The 9,186-nt window shown below is 33.1% G+C and overlaps 1 long non-coding RNA gene across 1 annotated transcript; it reads left to right on the top strand.

Moving 5' to 3' along the window:
* The first annotated feature begins 4,610 nt into the window (after positions 1–4,610).
* Positions 4,611–6,521, top strand: LOC134684149 (uncharacterized). Its single transcript, XR_010101181.1, has 3 exons — positions 4,611–4,709; positions 5,304–5,421; positions 6,364–6,521. It is a non-coding gene; the product is annotated as an uncharacterized LOC134684149 (long non-coding RNA).
* The last annotated feature ends 2,665 nt before the right edge of the window (positions 6,522–9,186 follow it).

The raw sequence follows: 9,186 nt of genomic DNA, 5'->3' as shown, positions 1-9,186 counted from the left end.
GCAAATCATCCAAAATGACTTTCTAATTTTTTCTCGCGTGAAGGTTTGTATTTTACTTTTTTTCAACGATACCAATTCAATATTCAACACTATAATGTAAGGGGGAACTGAGGGTTCAGGATATTAAAAAGATTTTGTCCATTCTAATCATCAGAATGACCCGGTTTTTGTTTTGATCAAATTGAGGGAACATCAATCCCCCGTTTTCTTTATAAATCTAATTGGCGTTCCCTAACAGCTAGAAAAGTAAAGTTGTTTGTTTGAAAATTTGGTTCTACGTTATGAACATTTAAATGACATATAGTTTGCAAGTGTGAACAAATCTTATGTACAGGTAACTAAACAAGGTGTATAGATGTGAACATTTTTTTTGTGAAACTAGTGTACATTACATTAAACCAAATGTAAACATGTTTACTGTACACGGCGTTTGGTGTGAACACGGCCTTATATTCTTATAAAACTTTTATTCTTATGCTAGAAAAGTAATATTTTTGATTTAAGTTTTATAAAATGATAGAACTTTGAATTTTTTCTTTATCTTAGTTCAATTAATTAGTCCATAATAGTCAAACTTAACATTTAAATCTGCAGGTTTTTTAAATTATAGTCGCCGTAAGGTTAAAATTGACAACAGGTAAAATTGACATACAGGATAATGTGAAGGTCATGATTATACAGTGCAAACACAATACAAGCTAATTTTTACATAAATAAGGCCGTTAGTTTTTTCGTTTGAATTGTTTTACATTGTCTTTTCGGGGCTTTTTATAACTGACTTTGCGGTATGGGCTTTGCTCATTGTTGAAGGCCGTACGGTGACCTATAGTTGTTAATGTTTGTGTCATTTTGGTCTTTTGTGGATAGATGTCTCATTGGCAATCATACCACATCTTCCTTTTTAATTATAAGACAGTAGTGTCTTTGGAAAAATGGTTGATTCTACTAATTCAAAAACATTATCTCGAGTTAACGCGGCTGACAATTAAAAATATTTCGACAACACGGTGCCAATTTCACACGAAGGTGACTATAGACTAACTCAAATAACCTAGACATCAATAATACACTTAAAGTTTATCGCTATTTAGTCCAATCCGGGAAAAACAGTCATTTACACAACTTCCTGTTTGGGACATGCCGCCGAAAATAAAGGTCATCAGCAGTGAGCTGAGCGAGGAACAACTTTAGAAAGTGACCTCATCAGATAAAACTTATTTTTCTAATCATTTATAAACTGCTAATCGTTTGAGAGGCTTAAATATGCAGTGTTTGTTGCAATTGACCTACCGTTGTCAAATTTGAAATATTATACCAACTTGGATCGTTTAGGACATTTTTGATTTTTTTTTTTGAGGACTGCCCTCCAAGCAGTTATAACATATAAACTGTCACAACCTTTGGAAATTTAGAGTTGCGCCATTTCGCATCGCAAATAACTATTTATTTTTATTTGGCATATCTTTGAAATATTTGCGCCGTGTTCGGAAATTTTAAAATTGTACTAGCGTCTGAGGTGTTCGCCTAAATTGTATAAATTACAAGATTTGGAAAAAGTTCCTCAGTTTGGATATATTGACATGATTCATTTGACATCGTGCTATTATTGAAGAAGGATTTCTGTTATCCGAAATATCTAATATTTGTTCATTTTATAGTTATTTAATGGTGATGTTGTACCCTTTTTGACTTGTTATTTATATAACATCTCCATGCCTTATATATCATGTACTGTAGTACGCCGCTAGATTAAAACTGACGTGGAAAAGTAACACATGGCCAGCAAAAGCTTCATTTTTATGAAGCCTAGGTGGTCATGTGGTCTAGCGGGACGGCTACAGTGCAGGCGATTTTGTGTCACGATATCGCAGTAGCATGGGTTCGAATCCCGGCGAGGGAAGAACAAAAAATTTGCGAAAGCAAATTTACAGGTCTAAAATTGTTGGGTTGATGTTTAGACGAGTTGTATATACATAATGTACACAGCCATGTATCACCATCACTGCTGGTGATCCGATGGATAAATCTGTTGTAGAGTTGTCACTGACTCAGACGTACTTATAAATATAATTATTTTCTGTTATCTATCATACGATTGGTTGTATTTGTACATGTTTCAAACCCGGAGTCTTATATGTCTTATATGTGACTGACTACGGAATCAAAATCCGGATTCCTTTTTTTTGTTTTTCTCCAAAAATAACATAAATAACTCAATCTAAAAATCATAAGAATGGATGACAAATGCGACTATGCATGCTACCTATAAAACACAGTGGCATGTTGATTAATTTATCGGGAAAGGACGAGAAGCGACACACAAAATGAGGTTTTCTCGTTCAATAATATAGATTTTATAGTGTGTCTTTCTATGTTGTGATGTTACACTATTGTTTCATACACGGCAGAAGGTTAGTAAAATTGCAACTGTCCTAAGTCCAGAACCTGATGTTCAGTACATGTAGTTGTCCTTTGATGATGTGGTATATAAATGTTTCTCGTTTCTCGTGTTTTCTGTATACATTAGACCTTTGACTTCCCGTTTGAATGGGTTTTTTACTAGTAATTGTTGGGGTCCTTTATAGCTTGGTGTTCGGTGTGAGCGAATTTAGACGAAAAGAGATTTTCAAACACATAAGTCGAAAACAAAATGGACAATGATGTATAAAAAACCGAAAAACGAAAACATGACAACCAACATCAAACAAAACAGAACATAATGTATATAGTTTAAAAATATTTTAAAATTTCACAGTAAAAATAAATCCTCTTTATTTTACCAACCTATCAACTAATTTGATTTTTGTTTTTCAGACGTTTCCGTGTGCTCCAAGTTAAAATGAAAGGAACAACGATCATATTATTTGTTATTGCTTCCGATGTCCTTGGTTTCCAAAATTATGAAAAGACATCAAGACCAATAACATATAGGCAGTATTGTAAAGACGGCGAATCCCTTGATAAGATGTTTCCTGATCCGTTTCCATATACGTGTAAACCTGGACCAGGAAGAAACGTAGTGTGCAAAACTCATTGTATGTATATTTAAGCTACTTATAAAATATATCCTCACTAATATAAACGTTAAACATACTTACGACAGATGAAGTTTCATGGAAGTGAAATTAAACTAGCGATTTTATAATTCACATAGTATAAAAAAAACACAATTAAATGCATAATCAGGCAGGAAGAGAACAGATTAATGCAAAATGGATATGCTTTGTTTTAAAACCGATTAGCTGATCTCCATTTTAAACGTGCTTGTTTACAATGTAACATTCCACAGGTGATATGGCAACTCACCGGGTCATTTTATTTTGATCTCGAGCAGACTAGTCTTTGCTCTTACTCCTTAATGATACATGCTTAGTAAAACCTGCCATTTTTAACTGTTTTTGTAAGACCCGGTCGATTTTCGATTTAAGTACAAACTTTGTTGATTAAATTATTATTTTGGTATTTTCTATACATTCTTTTTCTCTAAAAATTAGATGCTTTAACTTAAAAAAATCTAATAGGGAGAAAACATGAAAAGACAATATTACAGCTAAGTGCATATGTCCCGATTCATAAGTGGTTGAAATAAATTTTTACATAAGGCTGGACTTGTTCAAGGGTCTATTTGGATTAAGGGCAAAATATAAAGATAACCACTATCAACAGTTGGTAATTGGTTAAAACAGAAATATAGACCTACAAAATGACATCAACGTACCCCTAGATGGGTTGCTACATGTACAACAGTCTTTATGTGCAGGAGACGTTACATTTTCTCTAAACGAATACCCAGGCTGAGTAAGGTGTTAAGTTCACTCTAACGAATACCAAAATTGACAAAATTTCTACTTCCCAGTCATTCTTGTGCTTCATCAATTTCAGGTTTACCATATATGCATTTAAATTGTCCGCTTGATCAAATTTAAGGAGTATAGTCAGAAACAAATATAAACGGTCATGAAAAGGTGTTTTTTAAACTTTAATTTTCAAACAAAATCTAATGTATACGCATTGATTGATGAATGAATGTTTTGTACAATACAAAAACAGATGCATCTCTGCTTCATTTTCCTCAATTTTTAGCGAAACCCGAAGCTCATTTTTTTTTATGGAAAACGAAGAAAGTGGTCTATAAGGAATGTTACAACAAAAATACTTGTTAAATAAATTGCAGTATTCTGCAAAAAATCCCAATTTTCCGAAATCAAAAATACATCAATAATATTGACAATGGTGAACACTTTTTTTAGCTGCGAAACCATAAGACATTTTAGCATTTGTTCTCATCAAATTTTCACCAAATTTTGGTAGAGAAAAAAAATCTGAATTTTAGGACCAAAATTATCAGACAATGAACCAGCTCTTTTGTGTAAAATGACAGACTAATTGTCTAACAAGATAACCAAAAAAACTAAGGTGACATGACACATGAATGTGATAATCAGTACGAAACGTAAATAACCACAGACGTTACATGTATAGAAACAAACAAATCATTGAAATAAAATAAGTTTTACGGACCAAACACATTTTTAACACTTTTTAATTGCCGGATTTTCATTCTGTATCAATTTCATAAATGTACCTAATTTTTATTTCCGTAGTTTATAATTTGAAAAACTCTTTCAAATGTCCTGGATATGGCTATGTAAGTGGATGGGAATATTTAGAAGGATTCGGTGAAAACGTTCGCTGTTGTGAAGATAAAAGTAAGTATATACAAACATGACATCTGTGTAGTAAATTATGACGTATATCATGTATGCGTTATTGGTATAATTGGCACAAATGTTTTGAAAAAAACTATCGAAATCTTAAAGCATTGGATATCTACCGCCATTTTTAAAGTGATCTATGATCAAGGCTTTCACTCAAATAAGATAACGAAAAGTATCAAATTCGTAAATCATAGCAATGTGATTATTGAACGAAACTCACGGATCATTAACATGTTCAAATGTAGTCTTGACTGATTGATTGATTTGTGCTTTATGCCACTTTCTCCATATGTGGATATTTTGTCACGGTAAATTTATATTGGTTGAGAAGCCGGAGTGCACGGATGGGACCACTGACCTTCTGCAAATTAACTGACAATTTTAGTAGATAAATATTGAAGTCAAACGCACGCTTTCAAAAGTAAAAGAAGATAATAATTTCACATTTAATGAGTTTCATATTTTCAAAAAAAAAGAAACACCTCTAGCATCTAAGTAACAGTTCAAAAATGCTAAAAAATATCTCTTACTATATTAACATGAACAAACAGATATGTAAGCAGTGATACGCAATAATTTTTGCAGACATAGAGTACACATTCAGAGACTGCGATTTACATTTGGATGACGCGACATCACTTGGGAGAACCTATAGAATTAATAAAGGAAAGGTTATCGTTGGATTCAACAGTAAAGATGGCGGGTTTGTAAACTTTTTTCATTACATGTTTTATAACTGAACTAGATACAAATTTGCAAAGAACTTTTCATCTAATTGAGTATTTCCGCTTAGCCTGATCTAGATGTCGCCACGGCAATTTTTTTCGTGATATTATATTTTTATGTGAAGTTTGAATACAAACCTTGGGAGTTCCTAGTTTTATATACTGGTGGTGCTGTATCTATTTGCTAATGTTGCGATGATAAATTGCCGAGAAAACTAGTAGATTCATACACATTTTTGCAGACATACTTTCATAATATATGTTAAACGTTTTATATTGCTTTATTTGAACGAACAGTGCTGTGTAATACTGATTGGTTGATTTTTTTTGGTCTAAAACAGTTAATATACATTCAAACATAATATATTGACATTCATTATCCGTAAATATATGTCATTGCAAAATTATAACTCATTCATACATTTCTTAGTTATCACATATTAAATTTTTGACCTCTAAATTTTAATTTTTTAACTTTTATGAGTAAACACCAAGTATACAAAAAAGAAATATTCGAAAGATACTTGTTATTGAACCATTGATATTTTACCAGTGCATAATTGTATCTCTTGTATATATAAAAAGTAAAATCACACAAATACTGACTATCGAGTAAAATTCACACCGAAAAATCCCTCAGCAATATCCAAAATCAAACGCGCAAAAACATCAAACAAATGGAATGCATCAACAATTGACACCTTCCAGTATCGCATCTCTGTATTCCTTGATATAAAAAGAGTACATTTCTTCCATGTCATGATACAAACACAGAAACCAAAGTTATATCGCCTACCTAAAGTATGGCACAGAATGTGAACAGACCAGAATTAAGGATAGAACAGATAGGTATATAGTTGTTAAATTTACTTTGTACTTTATTTGTATACTTATTCACAATTTCGTTTAATATATTACAGAGTAACTTGGAACAACATAGAATGCTCATATAGAAAACGTCCAACATATGGCTGGGGAAAACAAGACGGTTCAACATTTTATAAGGGAAAATAGATCAAAGAAGAAGAAGAGAAAAAATGTCGAACTCTAAGTTAACAGCATATACAAATGCCCCCGTGAATTAAAAACCAAAGTATATGCACTGCTCTTACTTATTTCTAGTGAATAGCTTTTTCAAGGTATTGCCATTGGTTATGAACTTAGTTAGCTACTGTACATTTAGAAAAAGTAATTGTTATGATTTTGATTCACTTACCTCATCATCAATGCGAGGTTTCATTTTATTTTTCCCCTTCAAGCTATTTGTGTTTCACTTTGTGAATTTGTGTATACTATAGGTATTGAGTTGCACAATTGACGAGTCATACTTCGTATTTCTGGGTAGACAATTCAAAGAGTGCATATCTATAATACTTTTAATTTGTAAGTATGAAACACATAGTTACATTTGGTTGATGCAAGGACATGTCGTATTCTATACTTGTAATATAAGTTACAAATTTATAGCAATAATACGAACACTTGTGATGGGTTGTAATATATAGGAATATATGTCACAAATCGTCAGCCGTATACGTAGTTGAACTCCTGATGTTGTCAATATTCTCCACAGCTGCTTTTATTAAAGCACTACGATTTTCAGAAGAGTCCACATACTCAATACTGATATAATCATTGAACAGAGGAAGTTCATATGTAAGCAACTGCCTTTTTGATGGCATGGCAAGCCCCGGATTACTGCTCATGACTATATCCTGTTCCATATGATCAGAAAGAAAAATGTTTTCATTCTAGTTAAGTCTAGTTTAAATATAAGAATAACGCCAGTATCTATTCGTGATCACTAGTTGTATACTGCATTAAATATGGTACCGTATGCATGTATGGAACCGTAGTTTTTCTAAAAAAAAAAAATCACAAAACAGTTGATGTTTGGGTTTAGTCTAAAAATGAAGCATGCACTGTGTATCAAAGTCACTTGATTCTACTGAAGGTACGTCAAAACAAAACACTTTAAAAACCCTATATAATGGATATTTCTTGTTTTTGATATCATATGGCAGCCATCTTAGAAAAAGCCGCCATTTTAAAATTTCAACTTAGGTCCGTATGTCATATTGTTTAAAGTATCCAGCACTTCTAGCATTCCAAATTAACACTTGTATACTAGTATTAAGTTAAATATGTCGATTTTGGTATTCTAAAACGGCAATCCTGGTAAAAGCAGTCATTTTGAGATTCCACGTTTGGTCAATGACTTATATTATTCGATATACCCCGCACTACTATCATGCAAAATTTGACAAACATTTCGACATTTTAAAGATGAAATATATCGATTGTGATATTTTCAGTCGACCATCTTGAAAAAAAACATATTGAAATGTCAATGTGGTGCCATAGCTAATATTGTTTGAAAAACCCAGAACTACTTCCACTTCGGTGCTTTTATCATCAAACCCAAAAAAATGTTCACCGATCTGCCGGACTATAGTTAGCAGTTTGGTATATACCAACGTTATTGTATGATCACGTATTAGTCATTATTTTATAAGTACAGACTCCTTCCAAACCAGCACTCGTCTATCCGAGATCGTCATTTATGTTGGCCTTCTGGTAGTTTTTACTTAAGCCCAAATGAAGAGTCCAGTGTAGTCAAAGTGCGCATACGACATGCTGTAATAGACCACTTTCGAGTTCATCCGTCACCGGAAAAAACTCGTCAATTATACGCGCCTTTATCACCGTCATTTGTGCGATTAGGGGCGTCGTCACTTCCTTCCAATGTTGAGCGAGTGGTTGGAAAACTATAATTCTATATTGTACGAATTATTCGGCAAATTGAATTCTCAAAATTGACAACCAACACTGCTGTCATTAGGGAATTGTCAGTAAGTACCTACAGAGCAACCATTATTTCTAGTTTATCCTGCACAAAGACGATCACTAAGACGCTTGATGAACGTAAATAGTGCAGGGATGCAGGCGAGCCCCTCTATCTGGTAAATGACGTCATAAAGGCGTGCATAATTGACGAGTTTTTGCCGGTGACGGATGAACTCGAAAGTGGTCTATTGTTAACCTTGTTTCGTTGTCCAATCCATAACGGATTTCACATAGGGAATGGTGGTATACATGGGTTATAAAATCTAAAGTTATGTTAGTATTAATTTCAGAAACAGACCGGGATAGAAAATCATCAAGCAGTTCTTTAGCATTATAAGAATCCATAAAAATTGTTAATACTAAAGATTTGACACCTAAAAACACTACAGAATCTGTCTCGTTACCCTGCCTTACAGAAAAGGAATTCAGCAGGTTTTTTTTACCTATTTCATACCCAAGATCCTTCTCAGTCCAAGGATCATACCTATTTGCATTTGATGTGCAGTATTCGTGATTAGGACATTCAATGTTATAACCTTTACCTAGCAACCATGCACCAACCCAGCAAAGTTTGTTTACAAGGTGAAAACCGATGATATCATGATTGTCAGTTTCATTTTCACAGGCAATACCAACAATTTGTGTTGTTCCACATTTTGAACTGGTACAAGAGACTTAATGGGGTCTTGGTTGGATTTTAAAAATGAAGTGTACCAAATGTAAATTTATTTCAGAAAAAAATATACTGTTTAGAGAAAATAACACATGACGTCCTGGTCGTTAGAGTGCTACAATTAAATACGGGTTTCATACTGGCGTGATAAAATGTAATATTGGTGACTACGTTGACAGGTTCATGTATTCATCCTATGTCAAAAAGAACAATGCAGAGATTA

This window comes from Mytilus trossulus, chromosome 9 (assembly GCF_036588685.1).
Source record: "Mytilus trossulus isolate FHL-02 chromosome 9, PNRI_Mtr1.1.1.hap1, whole genome shotgun sequence".
NCBI classification, from domain to species: Eukaryota; Metazoa; Mollusca; class Bivalvia; order Mytilida; family Mytilidae; genus Mytilus; species Mytilus trossulus.
The sequence above is the reverse complement of the archived record's forward strand: the minus strand, read 5'-3'. Positions and strand labels throughout refer to the sequence as shown.